General features: G+C 37.0%; 1 protein-coding gene across 4 annotated transcripts in view; it reads right to left on the bottom strand.

Moving 5' to 3' along the window:
* The window catches only part of GBE1 (1,4-alpha-glucan branching enzyme 1), a 279311-nt gene that overhangs the window by 14396 nt on the left and 246568 nt on the right, over positions 1-18347 (bottom strand). The window contains exons 16-17 of one of the 4 annotated variants that reach the window (XR_010407963.1): positions 10054-10102; positions 1504-1741 (exon numbers count right to left, since the gene is read on the bottom strand). The exons of 1 other annotated variant lie outside the window; for it this stretch is intronic. The gene's annotated coding sequence lies outside the window, so the exon portion shown is untranslated. Of the gene's footprint in view, positions 1-1503; positions 18330-18347 lie in introns of those variants that run through there. 2 more of the 4 variants (XR_010407962.1, XR_010407961.1) reach the window with 2 other exon arrangements.

Here is an 18347-nt window from a genome sequence, read left to right on the forward strand (position 1 = left end):
ACTGTGAACAAACATCTGGTAGAGTAAGAATAGGTGCTGGAAAGCAAAGACAATTTTGTATTTTTAACAATCTGAAAACAACTACCAGCACAGAACTAGCCACAGTGTTCCAACATAGTCCTTCTCTTTTTATGTGTCATGAGTTGAATTTTATTTATTAACGGCTAAAATCCACAAAATCTTCAGTTATAACTGTATACCATCTTAAATAGATGTTCCTTTATTTTATAAATATAGCTAAATTATGCCTAGGCAATACACTGGGCCATACATTACACCTTTTAGTTGCTCTCTCTAGTCTTTTTCCAAATGCAAAAGTAGCAGAGACTTGTGATGTGTTGCTGCATATTGTATGAATCTGTATGTGTCTTAATGTGAGGTTCGGTGTGCCTGTGTGTCTGATTTAGGCATTCGCACATTTACTTCTGTGATCTAAAATATATACTAACTTAAAAATTCATCATAGAAAAGGAACCCTGATATTTTAATTATTTTTTCAAAACTATTTTATGGCAATGTGGCATTTATGACTATGCTACTTTCAATGGAAAATATCCATTTAAATTTTTTCTCTTCTTGATGTTAGTTTTAAAATATTCCTAAATATTATATTTCTAAAACAAAATTAAAACAGAGAGTAATGTGAAAGTAAATAAAGGAATTTATTATTGAATATAACCAAAGTGTATTTTAAGATATAATAAATGCCAAACATCACAACTTCTCTCTAAGGGAACAATCTTTTTTTTTTTTTTTTTTACTCTTATTGGTTCATATTAATATTTTGGTGTTTTTGTAAAAAGCTACATACACATTCAAGTTTGTGAGCACTGTCTTAATTAAAAGTTTAAATGACAACCAAATGTTTTAATTAAGTACAAAATATAAGTATATTTCTAGTATATTCTAAGATGTGCTCATGTCATCAACAATAAGTTTCTGCAATTAACTACAATTCCTTCAAGTTTACTTCCTTGGCTGTAATTCTTTAGAAACTGTATAATGCAGAATAGCAATAAAATAAACTCAAAGGATGAGGGGGCTCAAGTATTATCTACCATGTTAATTAATGTATTGCTATGCTTTTTGAAATAAATTTTCATGCAAATTATTAGTTTATGCTTAGGTATGCTTAATGACATATACCAGTAAATAGCAAACTGAATGATAATACCAAGTATTAAGTACCACATATTTCTCTATGCAAACAGGAATATTATTCTAAATACTTTACAGAATACTTTGACTAACCCAACTAGGAACTTTTCTTTGTCCTAGAAGGTTATATAACTTGAAATAAAAAATATCATTGTTTCTCAATAACTCAAGAAAGAATAATAATGAAAAAATATGCCCACAGTTAAAGTATAATAATGAAAAATTATGCCCACACGTCTAGCCTAAGCATCCTCTAAAATTGTTGCTTTTTGTCTGTGTCATTAAGGATTGCCCAAAGAACTTGTAAATTCAATTATTTGATGAAGCAATAGCAATTATTTAGAATTGAAAAAGAAAAAAATAAGATTTTTATTCACCTTATAACCACATACTTTGTCATCTAAATGAGTTTTGACCATGCAGATTCAACATTTTTTACAAAAACATTGTGCTTTGGAACTCAAAATAATTTTGACTTCAGCTATAAAGAAACACCTTTTCCCAAACTTACTCTAATACAGCCTTCAGTGGAATCCAATGAAACATATATAAATGGAAAAGATAATTGGAAACTTCAAAGTCCCTGAAAAATAATGACAATTATAAGCAGTAAGTAAGTAACATCTGAGCTATGTCTTGCAGACAGACTAGGATAGGGGAAACAGCCTACAACAGGAAAATACGGTGGGTACATCCATGTGCTTTGGGGTCCAACAATTACATTCTAATACCAATTCTGGCAATTGCTAACTGTGTCTCTAAGAAAGCTACTGAACTTCCTAGCAGTTTAGTTTCTCATTGTTAAAACACAGGTGCCCATATTGGAGGGTTCCTGGGAAGATTAACTAAAGCAATGTGTTTCAGGGGTTTAGTACTGTGTCTAGTGTGGGGGAAAATTCTCAAATTATTAGCTACTATTTATATTATTATTATAGCCCCTGGATCCTTTAAACTGATGTCTCATGTGATAAAAATGTAAAAGTGGGTCTATTTATTCTCTATCTTACTTTTTACTCCCAATTTGGCCTTTCCTTCCTTAATGACCCATACTTCCATGCCCTCCTCCCCTTCTCTTTATTCTCACTAGGATTCAAAGTTCTCCTGTTATACAAAATTTTAAATATTAAAGATTATTAGGACAGTACATCAAACTCCTTGAGAACTACATGCCTTTTTAAATTTTAGGTATTATTTATTTACTTATTTTTTTAAAGAAAAATCTCCTCAAGCTACTGAGAGAGATTGAGAAGCTACCTCTGCATGCCCTAACTGAGAACTAAACACCTCCCACACCCTCTTTGTACACATGTCGTGGGTTTTCATCACATCATTATCAACCTTTAACACACTACAAACCTATTTCATTTTTCTGTCTTCCTTTACTAAAATACAATTTTTATAAGGGATTTCTGACTTTACCCACCCCGCCCCTCACCTCTCAGCTACCTAGGACCTAGATTAGTCCCAGCATATTTCTAGCCTGCAGCACATAACAGAACCTGCAGGCAAGCATCAGAATCAAAGAGACCACACATGACAGAGATTTCACAGCCTTAAATTAATATTGATAACATTTAAATAAGAAAGGTCTGATGCAAATTCATATTAAGAATTACTTCCTGGGGCTCCTGTGTGGCTCAGTCATTAAGTGTCTGCCTTCGGCTCAGTTCATGATCCCAGGGTCCTGGGATTGAGCCCCGCATCAGGCTTCCTGCTCAGCGGGAAGCCTGCTTCTCCCTCTCCCACACCCCCTGCTTCTGTTCCCTTTCTTGCTGTGTCTCTGTCAAATAAATAAAATCTTAAAAAAAAAATACAATTTTTATAAGGGATTTCTGTCTTTACCCACCCCGCCTCTCACCTCCCAGCCACCTAAAACCTAGATTAGTACCCGGCATATTTATTGAGTGGATCTTTTCATTATCGGAATATAACTGTAACCTTCTTGGGTTTTGATCTATGCATGCTTTTGCTAAACCTGAAGAAATAATTTAATACTACTTTGGTTATAAAAAACCAACCTTGATTTTCTTCCCTTGTTTTATAGAGTTAACATTTCAGAACTGTACAATATCCCTTCTAACACAATCCCATTTCATTATCTATTAAGTTTTACCTGGACATTTTAAAAGATTTTTTTCCTTCTTTTTGGAGAAGTCACAATAGTAAAACAAATGCATGTCAGTTTGAAGTAGTTAATTCTTAAAGTGAATAACTAATCAGTATGAGCCCTGGAGATAGACATTTTATATATTTGTTATTTGAAGTGGATGATTGATTACACATTTACTAAAATCAGCATATAAAAACCTGCATTATCAACCTCATCAGTTAGCTTTTTTATACAGACGATTGAACTTAAGTATACAACATCAAAATGACTAGTCAAAAACCATACATATACATATGTATGTGTAATATATATAACAAAAATATATAAAAAATAATTTTGCCCCAAAGACTCCACCCCAAAACTGCTAGAACTCATACAGGAATTCAGTAAAGTGGCAGGATAGAAAATCAATGCACAGAAATCAGTGGCATTCCTATACACCAACAAGAAGACAGAAGAAAGAGAAATTAAGGAGTCGATCCCATTTACAATTGCACCCAAAACTGTAAGATACCTACGAATAAATCTAACCAAAGAGGCAAAGTATCTGTACTCAGAAAACTATAAAATACTCATGAAAGAAATTGAGGAAGACACAAAGAAATGGAAAAATGTTCCATGCTCATGGATTGGAAGAACAAATATTGTGAAGATGTCAATGCTACCTATAGCAATCTACACATTCAATGCAATCCCTATCAAAATACCATCAACTTTTTTCAAAGAAATGGAACAAATAATCCTAAAATTTGTATGGAACCAGAAAAAGACCCTGAATAGCAAGAGGAATGTTGAAAAAGAAAAGCAAAGCTGGCGGCATCACAATTCCGGACTTCAAGCTCTATTACAAAGCTGTCATCATCAAGACAGCATGGTACTGGCACAAAAACGGACACATAGATAAATGGAACAGAATAGAGAGCCCAGAAATGAACCCTCAATTCCATGGTCAACTAATCTTCAACAAAGCAGGAAAGAATGGACATTCTTTATGGAATTATGGAAAAAAACAGTCTCTTCAACAAATGGTGTTGGGAAAATTGGATAGCCACATGCAGAAGAATGAAACTGGACCATTTCCTTACACCACACACAAAAATAGACTCCAAATGGTTGAAAGACCTCAATGTGAGACAGGAGTCCATCAAAATCCTAAAGGAGAACATAGGTAGCAGCCTCTTCGACCTCAGCTGCAGCAACTTCTTCCCAGAAACATCGCCAAAGACAAGGGAAGCAAGGGCAAAATGGAACTATTGGGACTTCATCAAGATAAAAAGCTTTTGCAAAGCAAAAGAAACAGTCAACAAAACCAAAAGACAACCGACAGAATGGGAGAAGATATTTGCAAATGACATATCAGATAAAAGGCTAGTACCCAAAATCTATAAAGAACTTCTTAAACTCAACACCCAAAGAACAAATGATCCAATCAAGAAATGGGCAGAAGACATGAACAGACATTTTTCCAAAGAAGACAGCCAAATGGCCAAGAGACACATGAAAAAGTGCTCAACACCACTCGGCATCAGGGAAATCCAAATCAAAACCTCAATGAGATATCACCTCACACCAGTCAGAATGGCTAAAATTAACAAGTCAGGAAATGACAGATGTTGGCGGGGATGCGGAGAAAGGGGAACCCTCCTACACTGTTGGTGGGAATGCAAGATGGAGCGGCCACTCTGGAAAACAGTATGGAGGTTCCTCAAAAAGTTGAAAATAGAGCTATCATACAACCCAGCAATTGCACTACTGGGTATTTACCCCAAAGATACAAATGTAGGGATCCAAAGGGGTACGTGCACTCTGATGTTTACAGCAGCAATGTCCACAATAGCCACACTATGGAAAGAGCCAAGATGTCCATCGACAGATGAATGGATAAAGAAGATGTGGTATATATATACAATGGAATATTATGCAGCCATCAAAAGGAATGAAATCTTGCCATTTGCAACAACGTGGATAGAACTGGAGGGTATTATGCTGAGCGAAATAAGTCAATCAGAGAAAGACATGTATCATATGACCTCACTGATATGAGGAATTCTTAATCTCAGGAAACAAACTGAGGGTTGCTGGAGTGGTGGGGAGGGTGGGAGGGATGGGGTGGCTGGGTGATAGACATTGGGGAGGGTTTGTGCTATGGTGAGTGCTGTGAATTGTGTAAGACTGTTGAATCACAGACCTGTACCTCTGAAACAAATAATACATTATATGCTAAAAAAAAAAAAAAAAAAGAAGAAGAAGATAGCAGGAAGGGAAGAATAAAGGGGGGAAATCGGAGGGGGAGACGAACCATGAGAGACTACGGACTCTGAGAAACAAACTGAGGGCTCTAGAGGGGAGGGGGGTGGGGGGATTGGTTAGCCTGGTAATGGGTATTAAAGAGGGCATGTTCTGCATGGAGCCCTGGGTGTTATATGCAAACAATGAATCATGGAACACTACATCAAAAACTAATGATGTAATGTATGGTGACTAACATAACATAATAATATTAAAAAAATAATTTTGCAGGGCCAGGATATACATCTAGGGATAATATGTTCTACCACTCTCCCACCATCTGCCATTGAAAGACTGCAAAGTTTGTGAACATTAAAATACTTAAACATTTGAAAACTGATTATCTTAGTGTTGGTAGTAAATATTATTTATTTGAAGTCATAACTTACATGTATAGTTAATGTATATTCCTCTTTCTTTTATAAGTTTCAGGCCAAACAGAAAATCATAATACTCTAGGGCCCACTCAGTGCTTCAGATTGAGAATGGGCTGAGCTAGCTTCTCATGAAAAATTATAAAGAAAAGCCTGCAGGCGTGTGTGTGTGCCCCATCACTCCCAGTTATTCCTGAGTATTTCTGGGCACCCAGCCCATAACTATTATAACTGTACCCAGATTAATGATTGTGAGGGAAAAGATTCAAAGTAAACATTTCCCCATAGGCACTAAAAAAATGAGTGCGAGAGCTTTTTTTTTTTTTTTTTTTTTTGAGTGCGAGAGCTTTAAACACACAAGTGACTGCTAATAAATATATTTTCCAGGGGCATAATAAATCTAATATAGTAGTTTGCAATCATCTTTAAAACAATCATATTGGTTTAACCTTACTGGGTAGACAGAGGAAATAATACAAGCAAAGAGTAAAGTGGCTAAGTTATTTCTGCAAAGTACATGTTTGTACCATTCAAAACGAAATCAACAAACGTTTTGGTCATGATAGTTAGACATGGAAATGACTTATATAATCCAAATGAGTAAAATTTCTGGCAGGTTTTGAACCAGATTTTATGTAGATTTAATTATTTATTTTATAGTTATTTCACAAATGTGAGTTTTATTTAGACCATCCAATTATTATTAAAATTCCGAAGTGATGAGACTATTATGGTCATGAGAGAGTTAATCAAGTACAGTGATAGGATTCCATGTATTCTTTAGGTAAATTGTCTGAGGCAGCCAGCAGACAAAATGTCACCAGGGATGAATTTCCTACATTGAAAATTAAGGTGAGAAAAGGAAATATATACAGTTATATGCCTCTAATATAGATCTACATGGAGGCTCATCTCCCGATTAAATCTGTCCAAGACTGTATCTATCGTGTGTGGCTAAAACAAATTAGACCTCCCATGCTGTAAGTCTATGCCAGTAATATGGAACCAGCATACAGGTCATAACTTCCACTGCTCAAGAAAGAATATGAGCAACAGCTTATCAAGAAAGCTGATGAAAGCAGAACTCTTATCTTTCACCTCTTTGTAAATTGTTCTTTCCCCTGTTTTATGGGCTGTTAGTCTCCAAACCCTTTTATCCTCTAATATCCTTCAGGATCCACACTTTCCCAGCCAGCACTTGAAGCTGAAATATACTTAGGTTTATATCCTGGTTTAATAAAAAATTTGAGTATCATCTTTTTCCTTAAAAAGTTACTTTATCCTTAAAAAGTCTGTTTGTTTCCTTACTTGTATATGAGAGAGAGAGAGACAGCATGAGAGTGAGGGGCGGAGGGGGAGAGGGAGAGGGAGAGAAAGAATTTTAAGCAGGCACTATGCCCAGCGGGGAGCCCAATGCTCCATCTCATGACTCTGAGATCATGAGTTGAGCTGAAATCAAGAATCGGATGCTTAACTGAGCCACCCAAGCGCCCCTAAAATGTTTATTTTTAAAATGAGTATATTTTATAAATATCCCATTTAAACTGATCTGTGCTTATAAGTGTGTTAGAAATGAGGACAGTATAACACTGCAGAGAAATGACATTTAGCCAGAGGCATCATTAACTCTTACAAAGAAATGCAAAGGAAACATAAAATTATAATTAGTGAGACATGCTTTACCTACTTTAATGGCATTTCAACAGGGCAACAAAAAAGTGAATTATCTGGTGCTCACATGAAAAACAATGCTGAAATTAGGGGAAGTAGATTTAAATCACATTTATTCCCTTACTAGGAATCTGATCTTGTGAAAGTTATAAATCTTTCTAGTGTTCATATTTAGGTTGAGGATAAGAATACTTGCCTGATCCATATCACTAAAATGATGTGATGATAAGGAGAGTCAATGTAAATAAAAGCATTCACACACTGTGAAGTGTTATGGTTTGGTACTTTGATGTTTGGTACTAATTTGAAAACCATGTCCTAAAATATATCTTCTTTTTTTTTTTTAAAGATTTTATTTATTTATTTGAGACAGAGAGAATGAGAGACAGAGAGCATGAGAGGGAGGAGGGTCAGAGGGAGAAGCAGACTCCCTGCCGAGCAGGGAGCCCGATGCGGGACTCGATCCCGGGACTCCAGGATCATGACCTGAGCCGAAGGCAGTCGCTTAACCAACTGAGCCACCCAGGTGCCCCTAAAATATATCTTCTAAACCAACCAATTTTATCTAATTTCAATGGGCTGAACCAGGTCATGCTAGAGTTCTGATACCTCTCAAAAATTCATGATTCCATGTGCTGGGTATTTCCTAATGGTCATTAAATATCACAAAATTATAGTTGGTGAATAAGGCACACATCGACGTAGGAGGGGTGATTAGGGGCCGTCTACACAGGGTTGAAGCCAGGAGCATATGTGAGTTCTTCAAGGGAAGAGTGCAAGGAAGGAAACAAAAAAAATAACTGGATTTGGACCTGAGGGAAAAAGATGGGACAAAGTGGGTACAGAGGAAAGGGAACTCACGATAGTGCTGCAAGGGGGTAAGGAAGAAAGGTGAGCCAATAATGCAGAAGTGTAGAAAGGAATTAGCCAGAAGCAGAAGACTTAATTCCAAGACTGTGACAGGACAGAAATCACCTTGTGGTGGTGAACTGGGGAATAGGAAATGAAAAAAGTAGGACCAGAGCATGTAGGTAATAGAGAGCATTAATACATACTCCTCTCATCCTTTCCTTTCCTTCCTTTTATTACCAAATTTCTAAGGCATTTTTATTTTATTGATTGATTGATTGATTTTTGAAGATTTTATTTATTTGACAGAGAGAGACACAGCTAGAGAGGGAACACAAGCAGGGGGAGTGGGAGAGGGAAAATCAGGCTCCCCACCGAGTAGGGAGCCTGATGCAGGGCCCGATCCCAGGACCCTGGGATCATGACCTGAGCTGAAGGCAGATGCTTAAGGACTGAGCCACCCAGGCGCCCCTCTTAAGGCATTTTTAGAGCCAGTAATGATGAGCAGAGCAGGTGAACTGCCTGAGCTTACAGCCTGAGCAGGACACTGTTGCTAAGCCTTTCATATGCATTAACTCATTTAATTCTGACAATAATTCTACAAGTAGGTGTTTTAAAGATGAGGAAACTAAGAAACAGTGAGGTTACTTTTATAACGCTGGTAAGTGGGAGAGACAGAACTTGAACCCTTAGACAGTCTTACTTACTCCACCGAAGAGCTCATGCTTTTAGCCACTATCCCAATAGTAAGAACAAATTTCTCTACATTTACACATATAAGAACTGGAAATACTTAGAACTAGTGAGTCTCTGGGACACAAAAATGTTAGAGTAAGACAACAAACTGAAAAAAACAATGTTTCAGAATCCGAAAAGAATGCTACCATCAGAGAAACTTATTTTTCTTGTTTTCCTTAGCTGGAAAGAAAGGAAGAGTGTTGAAAGGGAAGGTAGTAAAGTGAAAACAATGGACTATCTCTAAATATAAATGGATGGAGAAAAAAATTACAGTAACGTTTATAATTCTACAGACAAAATAATTTTGTTTTAATGTTCCCATAATGAAACACTTACTGTGTGCCAGTAAAAGCTAACATGATTGCATTTCATTAAGTTATACATTAAATAATTTTTCTCAATGATATCTAAAGAATACTTTCCTAATTCAATTAATGCCATATAACAACCAAAAAGAATCAATTAATTTCACAAGTAAACTTCACAGACATAATAGGAATTAATTAGGTATTTTTCCACCATTAGGCCAAAAAATACTACATTAATAGAATTAGAAATGATTCTTACACATGGTTATAACTGAAGCCACTGTTTCCAAGAACAGTGTTCATTTTTCTCTGGAGAGACAAACTCTTCCTTTGGTTGCAGCACCAAGATATTCTTGGCAGCCCTTAAATACTTACAGTGAACCAGTAATTATATCATTCCTTCATTTTAAGAATCTTCTGGAGTATTCAGGTACTATTTTCACATATAAATAAAACACTGACTACTCAGTTTGACCCTGTGAGATTCTGAGTTAGAAGAGCTTTGTGAGATTCTGAGTTAGAAGAGCTTAACAGAAAATGATGAAAATGAAAATACCTCACTTACAGAAGATCTAAACAGCTTTATGGCAGGCAGGAGATATTTACTGAAAAAAAAAAAAAAAGAAAAAGGCTAATTTCTACTGAGATCCAGAAGGAAAAAGTAATTTAACATTCAATATTAGAAATTTATTTTAGACACAGAATGCTCTAATTAAAGACCACTGGCATCAGATATAAAGAAAGGTGATGAATACAATTATACAATTATTTTTTTAATTAGTAGAGAATGATCTGTTTTTGGACTGATTAAATAAAGGACTATTTTATTTATTTATTTATTTATTTTAAATTTTTTAAAGATTTTATTTATTTATTTGAGACAGAGAGAATGAGAGACAGAGAGCATGAGAGGGAGGAGGGTCAGAGGGAGAAGCAGACTCCCCGCCGAGCAGGGAGCCCGATGCGGGACTCGATCCCGGGACTCCAGGATCATGACCTGAGCCGAAGGCAGTCGCTTAACCAACTAAGCCACCCAGGCGCCCTGTACTTTATTTAATTTTAAACAACCCCAGGGGTTCTTTTGCCATTAGGTAGCTGTAACCTCCATCTATCCACATCATCCATCAGTCTGTTCATCCTTTTATCTATCCAACACTCAACCATCCATCCACTTCTGACTGCCCATCCTTCTATTCATCATCGTCCATCCAACAGAAATTTAGCTTTATGTGTGAATACCTAACACATTTTAACTAAAGATATAATTGTTGATGTGTGGATAAGACTCTTAGTCTTACACGTACCTCAGTTTCCACATTGTAGTACCACATACCTCAGAATTTCCACATACTAGTACCTTTTTTTACAAATTGGTAAAAATAATCAACCTTGGCACAAATGTTTTTCTCCTCATTAGCGATACAATTGTTACATATGTGTGTATTGTTTTTAACGGTTACAATAATATTTCTGATTTCTTTTTTCCCATTGAAGGACAAGAAATAGAGGATAGAAATCTTGACTGAGCTATTGTTAGATGAACTTCTGGAACCAAGGAGACCATTACCACACAACGGAGCTATGAAGCAAAAAAAAAAAAAAAACCCAGAAATGCTGTTGAATATCTCAGAACACGAACCCTGAAACAGTACTCAGATATTTAAGGAAAAAAAAAAAAAAGAGAGAGAGGAAAAAAAAACCCCACCTAAAACCATTTGTGTTTTAAGGGCCTGCTCATTATTCATTACTGCCTATAGTCTTATGAATATATATTAAGCCAATCTAAAACTGTTAAAGCAGTTGCAATATTTTAATCATGCAAAATATTTTTCTTACTTTGTGATTCATCTTAAATTCCTGGGTAGAAAAATGATGCTAAATCATAGGCTCTTTATTGCCAGTGGGGGTGGGTAGATGCATTCGTCATTATCATTAAATCACAGGGATTTTTGGACAATATTTAACAATAAAAAATGATCAAAAAGACCTCTAGATAATGTTTAAAAGTATTACTGTCATCTTGAAATTAGAGGGCTAACCTGGCAATGAATGCACATCCATTTTGAAGCTATAAAAACAAAAGTAGGACCCATATTAAATATGAAATTATTAGTAGGATCATCTCTGCTCACATAAAGAATAGCACCATTAAATTGTAGCATAGAGCAAAAGCCCACATAACACACTCACACATACACACACACACACAAAGGAAAAAAAACGTGCTTGCATCTGTTCAAAGTGATTGTTGTAGATCTTTTATGAGAAAACCTTGTATTTTTTTAAGGTGTTTTTTTTTTTTTTAACCAAAACATATATAGCCTGGAAAACTAGAAAGTTGAGATGCTCTATTTTTCTTGGTTCAGAAATTAACCTTTATATATAAATTCTTGATGGAATGTGGCATTTAGCTAATCCTAAATTAAGCCCTTTGCTTTTATTTGTTGCATAAAGCATAGATTCTAATAAACACAGAGTGTTACATAACCATGCTTCAAAGGCTTCTGTAGACTAAGCAACTCACAGCAACATCTCTGCCTTCAGCAATCACACTCCAGTGAATCATCCCAGTGACCTTATTTGCTCATTAGAAACTCTGTGTACAGGTTGCAAATGTCAGAGTCTGAATTTACATTTTAAAAAGTATATCTTGAGGCAGTTTAATGAAAACATTTCAAAGATCTCAGGTCAAATTCAACTATTTACTCATCTGTTCCCTTAGCTTTAAATATTTTTGGCTGGGATTCACATAGTTTTCACAAGCCATCCTTGATGATCACTCTCAACATTTCAGTATTGTAACAGTTTGAAACGCCATTTGGAAAGGGGGCTGCTATTAGACTTTTATTTCCACCCCCATCTCAGCATGGTGACAACTGAAAAAACACTGGGTTTTGGCGTTGTTTACGCTCTCAGAACAGTATGAATCTGCACATACTAAGACACACGCCTTACGAATGAGGCGTGAAGGGAGTTAGCTGAAGAGAGAGAAGCTCTCCTGTGCCATGAATTTGTGTATCTGATATACAGGATGTACAGTGCATTTTCTCAGGCTACCTATTGCCCCCAAAACTATGCAGAAGTTCTTCTGAGCGTAACAGAAATGAGTCATCATGGGCAATACTACTGTTGCTACCACCAACCACACACAGGCAGCCAGAGAAGGGGTGCCCTGACGCAGGAGAGAGAACACGAGCTTTGCAGTCCCTGCTCAACCTCTGCAGCTAGGTGCTGGAGGGGAGTTAGGTAGTGACTTAGAGGCCTTGGTTTACTGACCTGTCCCATGAGGCCAACACAACCTATCTTATAGGGCCGCTGGGAATAGGAAACTAGATACTTACTAAAAATGGCCAGCAAACAGAAGGGCCTCAAAAAGAGGTCCCCTAACACCCACTTCCCTTGGCACCGCTCAAAATGTGGTATCATCATTTATGTTCTTCAAAATGCATTAGAAGGAACGGTTCGTCCTTGGGGGCTTAGCAGTTTTCCTTTTGATTCAATGCTGATTTGGTATCATTCTAAGTGAAGAGATGTAATGCAAGAAAGACAGCGATGATTCTGATAATATAAAGGGCATTATGGTTTTTTTTTTCTTTCTTTCTCTACAGCTAAACAATGTGAAATCACAGGCAAATATAACACATTAAGAGAGTGTGTTTTATCTTCCTAGGTATGAAATGTATGACCAGCCTACTTGTCTATATGTTTAGATCTGAGTTCTGCATCACACACGTTGCTATTTACTAATTAAAGAATGTTGGTGGTTATTACATTGAAGATCAGCAGCTAAAAAGACCAATGTAAGATAGTATATAAGCAAAGGGTTTTTGTGTGTGTGTTTTTTTTTAATTTTCTAGAATACGGCTATAGATTCTTGTTGCAGAAACAATACTATGTCTTTTAGCTGTCACCTTTAAGACCACATTCCAAAACCTTAGTGATACAAATCCGATTTCTCTTTTAGCTTTCCAAAATGTATCATCTCATTTTGAAGTGATAATTAAAGACATCCTTTAAGTGTTTCTTCTGCTTTGCCTGGCATTATCCCCAAAATAGTTCACCTTACAACAGTTTCTTGGGAAGACAGTCATCACCTATCCTCCACAGATTTGAGTGAAAGTTGATGTCTTGCTATGTGATATACTGGATATATGGGTTCAAAAAATGGAACTGCTCAAGAATTCAGACATGTTACCTGTTCGCAGGTTTATATTTCATAGTGAAAGAAGAAGTTCAAATGACTTCTTTAGAAACTTTCAATTTGTTCTGGCACCAAATCCTGCTTTCCAGGGAATTAAAAATTTGATGAATTTCTTGACTTGATTAATATAACCAATCTTGCCACTGTGGATTCTTCACAGTGAAAATCTGTATTCAAATCACTGGCTCAGTAGTTGGAAATACCAATGGCACAGAACACTTTGGCAAAGTCAGAAAATACAGCATAGAAATCCTAATTTTTTGTACTTTCCCTATCTGAAATGATTCTATAATGCTGAGCTACAATGTCGTGTAAAGGTATAAGAATAAAGTCAGAAAGATGAAAGACCAAAAAGAAATGAGACTTGTAAAATGCTAAGGATAATAAAAAGAACTCTTAAAGCTAAGCTTGGAACAATAAGAGCTGAAAGAAAGCATAGATGTATCTGCTGCTTATGGAAGATAGTACAATCATCATAATGACAGAGAACTGTTGTCTCCCCCATTAACAGGTTAGAGGCAAAAAACCAATATATATATTTTCATGTTCAATGTTAAATTTGGGATTTTAGGTTAAAGTTATTAGCTGAATAGGGTGCCTGGGTGGTTCAGTCGGTTAAGCGTCTGCCTTCAGCTCAGGTCATGGTCCCAGGGTCCTGGGATCAAGCCCCGCGTCGGGCTCCCTGCTCAGTGGGAAGCCTGCTTCTCCCTCTGCCTGCCACTCCTCCTGCTTGTGCTTGCTCTCTCTCTCTCACAAATAAATAAAATCATAAAAAAGAATAAGGGAGCTATGATATCATACTAGTTAGTACACATCAAGAAAAACTAGAGATTTTTATTTGGTTGCAAATATGAGTAAAAAACGTGATGGCTGCCAGGAAAGCTAGTTTCCCTTTGACTATATTAATAAGAGAGCAGTATCAAGATAAAGGGAGGTAATGGGGTACTCTAAGTCATACTTGCCAGACTCTATCTGAAATATTATGCTGTTAATTCTGGAGACATGATGTAAGAGGGATGGGCACCATGCCGAGTGTATTTTGATGAGGGAGATGCGATGGTAAGAGGTCTGGAAAGTATCATGAGAATCTACTGAAGAAAACAGAGGCATCTGGTCTGGAAGAGGGAAGACTAGGGAGCGGTAAGTACTGTGAGGAGCATGTTAAATGCCCTTCTGATCTGAGTGGCAGCTTGTAGAACAGGCGCTGGAGCCAGAGTACAGAATTAATGCATTTATTTTCATACGTTTAAGGCAATATTTAAAAAAAAACAAAACCCTAGAATTGCTTACCTTGTGAAATAGTGAGATTCCTAGGACTGGAATGTGCTCTATTGATGGTTAGCTGTGATGTGTGGAGGAACTTACAAATGTTATTTCTGCACTGAACTGGGTCACTGGAGTATAGAACATCACGAAATCCAGAAGGTTTTAAGATCAATGTAAGAGTTAAAGCTGGTGTTATGAACTTAAAGCTAATTAGGTGTGGTTTAAGGTATGTTGGAGATTCTCTCCTGCTCCCCTCCCCTCAAAAAAAAAAAATCTTTGTTATAAAACAATTATTACATGAGATAACCAGTCCATAAGGTCTTGCATATTTCTGGAGTTTTCAAAGAGACCATTATTAAAATGTAAATGTCCTCAGAGGAAGCGGTAACGTATGGGAATTAGTTACAGCTTGTTGACAGAAATTCAAGAATGAGAAAGGTGGCAAGAGTAAATAAGGTCTAAGTGGGCACAAATCTGTAGAAAACAAAATCCCTCTAAGAAAAGAACCAAGAATATTTTCAAGGTTTTCCTAGAGATGCAATAGATGATCAAGGGTTCAAGTTTTACTTATATGAAGATATGGCCCAATTTTCCCAGGTGTCTACATAATTAGAGCTTTTAATGAGTACAGTTTCTGAAAGGGGTCACTAACGTAAAACATTTAGTGTTTAATATAGAGAATTTCTGTATAACGGATGCCTATAGACATCTAGATAAATCACCAAATTTCAGAAGACTCCATTTGTATCAAGGTTTTATCAAAACCAAACTAGAAAGGTGCCTGGCTGGCTCAGTTGGTAGAGCATTTGACTCTTGATCTCAGGGTCATGGGTTCAAGCCCCGTGTTTAGTGTAGAGATCACTTCAGAAAAACAAAACAAAACACAAAATATAGACTTTTATGTACAGTGTAATATTGTATCATTAAATAAAATTAACTTTTGGGTAGATTCTACTTCATAAAATATGCTATTATTTATGTTTTCACTTAATAATATTTGTTAAAATTACATAGATTACATAGTTACACAGGAGATCAATGTAGCTTGAGTCAAGATTTTTCTTCTAAACATCACCATTGATATTCTATGTGTTTACATTTATCAAAATCCTAAATTAAACATTTTTTCTTTTTCTTTTTTTTTTTTTTAAAGATTTTATTTATTTATTCATGAGAGACAGAGAGAGAGAGAGAGGCAGAGGGAGAAGCAGGCTCCCAAGGAGCAGGGAGCCCGATGTGGGACTCGATCCCAGGATCCTGGGATCATGACCTGAGCCGAAGGCAGACGCTTAACCATCTGAGCCACCCAGGCGCCCACATTTTTTCTTTATATATATGTGTGTGTGTATGTGTATATATATATATATATATATATATATATACATACACTTTTTTTTTTAAGTAAGTTCTACACCCAACATGGGGCTTGAACTCACAACCTGAGATCAAGAGTCACATGCTGGGCGCCTGGGTGGCTCAGTCGTTAAGCGTCTGCCTTCGGCTCAGTCATGATCCCAGGGTCCTGGGATGGAGTCCCACGTCGGGCTCCCTGCTCGGCGGGAAGCCTGCTTCTCCCTCTACCACTCCCCCTGCTTGTGTTCCCTCTCTTGCTGTGTCTCTCTCTGTCAAATAAATAAATAAAATCTTTAAAAAAAAAAAAAAGAGTCACATGCTCTAGCAAGTGAGCCAGCCGGTGCCCCTAAACTTATATTTTCTATTCCCCTAACTGGTTATTCCTCCTTGCTTTCTTGCTTTGGTATCCTAAGTAATAACACCACTACCATTCTTCCCCTTGTTTAAAGTGAAACCTTGTATTTTCTCTTCTCCATCCCAAGTCCAAACAATTGCTGAGTTCTTTCACTCTAAGAAAATGCTCATAAACCTCTTTCTATCCTATTGTCATTCCTTTAGCTCATGCCTTAATTATCTTTTACATGTACTATAATTTCTCATACTTAATATCTGTACTTCCCATCTCTTTCCTCAAGAAAGCTCTCCTACACACTGGGTCCGTGAGAACTTTTCCTAAAGCATACATTCTTATCAGGTAGCTCCCTAACTCAGAAACCTTCAGTGATTCAATATAGAACTATGGAAAAAAGTCTAAACTAATTAATATAGCATTGAAATTTTCTATTATGTGATCTCAATCTATCTTTTCAGCTTTATCTTTTATTCCTTTTTAGGGTCATCATTCTCCAATTAATACATTGTGCTGTTCATTATCTAAGAACGTTCTATGTTCTCCAACAGCTAAGATGGCCCTTCTCAATTTTTTCTACTACAATTTTATCCATTTCTCAAGGTCCAGGCTTAAAGGTCTTTTCCTTAAATCAATCACTCCATCAATCAATTTCTTTCTCTCTTTCTCTCACTTTATTTTTTTTCTTTTACTTATCTCCTGTTCTCCCGTAGAACATTCCTGCTCCCTTCCCATTTACTGCATTATGACTTACATCCTAGTTTGGTTTTATACATCTCTTCTCTCCTACTGACTTAGGGTCAAGGATAGTGCTTAACAAAGACTGAAGTAGCTCCCAAGTGTACTGTAAATGTATTTTGGTTTGATTATAAAAAAATTATATTTTGGGGCACCTGGCTGGCTCAGTTGGTTGAGCGACTGCCTTCGGCTCAGGTCATGATCCTGGAGTCCCGGGATCAAGTCCCACATCGGGCTCCCTGCTCGGCAGGGAGTCTGCTTCTCCCTCTGACCCTCCCCCCTCTCATGTGCTCTCTCTCTCTCTCTCTCTCAAATAAATAATAAATAAAATCTTTAAAAAAATTATATTTTGATTGCATATTGACTATATGACATTTTCAGGTATACGGGAAGTGAGTCTAGGGGCATTACTTCAGCAGTTTGCAGCCGAGAGGGGTCACGTATGAGATGGTACATGTCTAGCATTTATTTGCATTTCTTTATAAAAATGGTGAGTACATTTGCTTCCTGGAACAAGTGCATCTTTGGTGCAGGCAATCCCATCACACTGACGGAGCATTCTCTGTGTCAACTGGGGCACCCTGGGGCTGTTAGTCACAGTGACAGCCATGTCTCCTAAATGCTCTGATGGCAGGTGGAACTGTGCTCTGCTGGGCAGGCAAAGGGTAGGGGACCATCTCTCACCACACTCACTGATAGCGCAGGGGAGCGGCAGGTGCCGCAGGCTACTTAACTAGACAGCACTGGCCCTTTCTTCTTCACTGGTGGAGAAACGGTCTGTCTGAGTAACCACTTCCCCCCGAAGTCCACTTCCTGAGTCCACTTCCCACTTCCTGGAAACTCCAGGGTAATTCCCCTGATTCAGCCCGTCTTGGCAATACGCTTCTCCTTCCTAGACATTTCTTTGGGAATGTGCGACTGAATTCTGGTCAACAGAAGATGA

This window comes from Mirounga angustirostris, unplaced genomic scaffold (assembly GCF_029215605.1).
Source record: "Mirounga angustirostris isolate CCGP_5_RB_7025 unplaced genomic scaffold, mMirAng1.0.hap1 SCAF_1, whole genome shotgun sequence".
NCBI lineage: Eukaryota > Metazoa > Chordata > Mammalia > Carnivora > Phocidae > Mirounga > Mirounga angustirostris.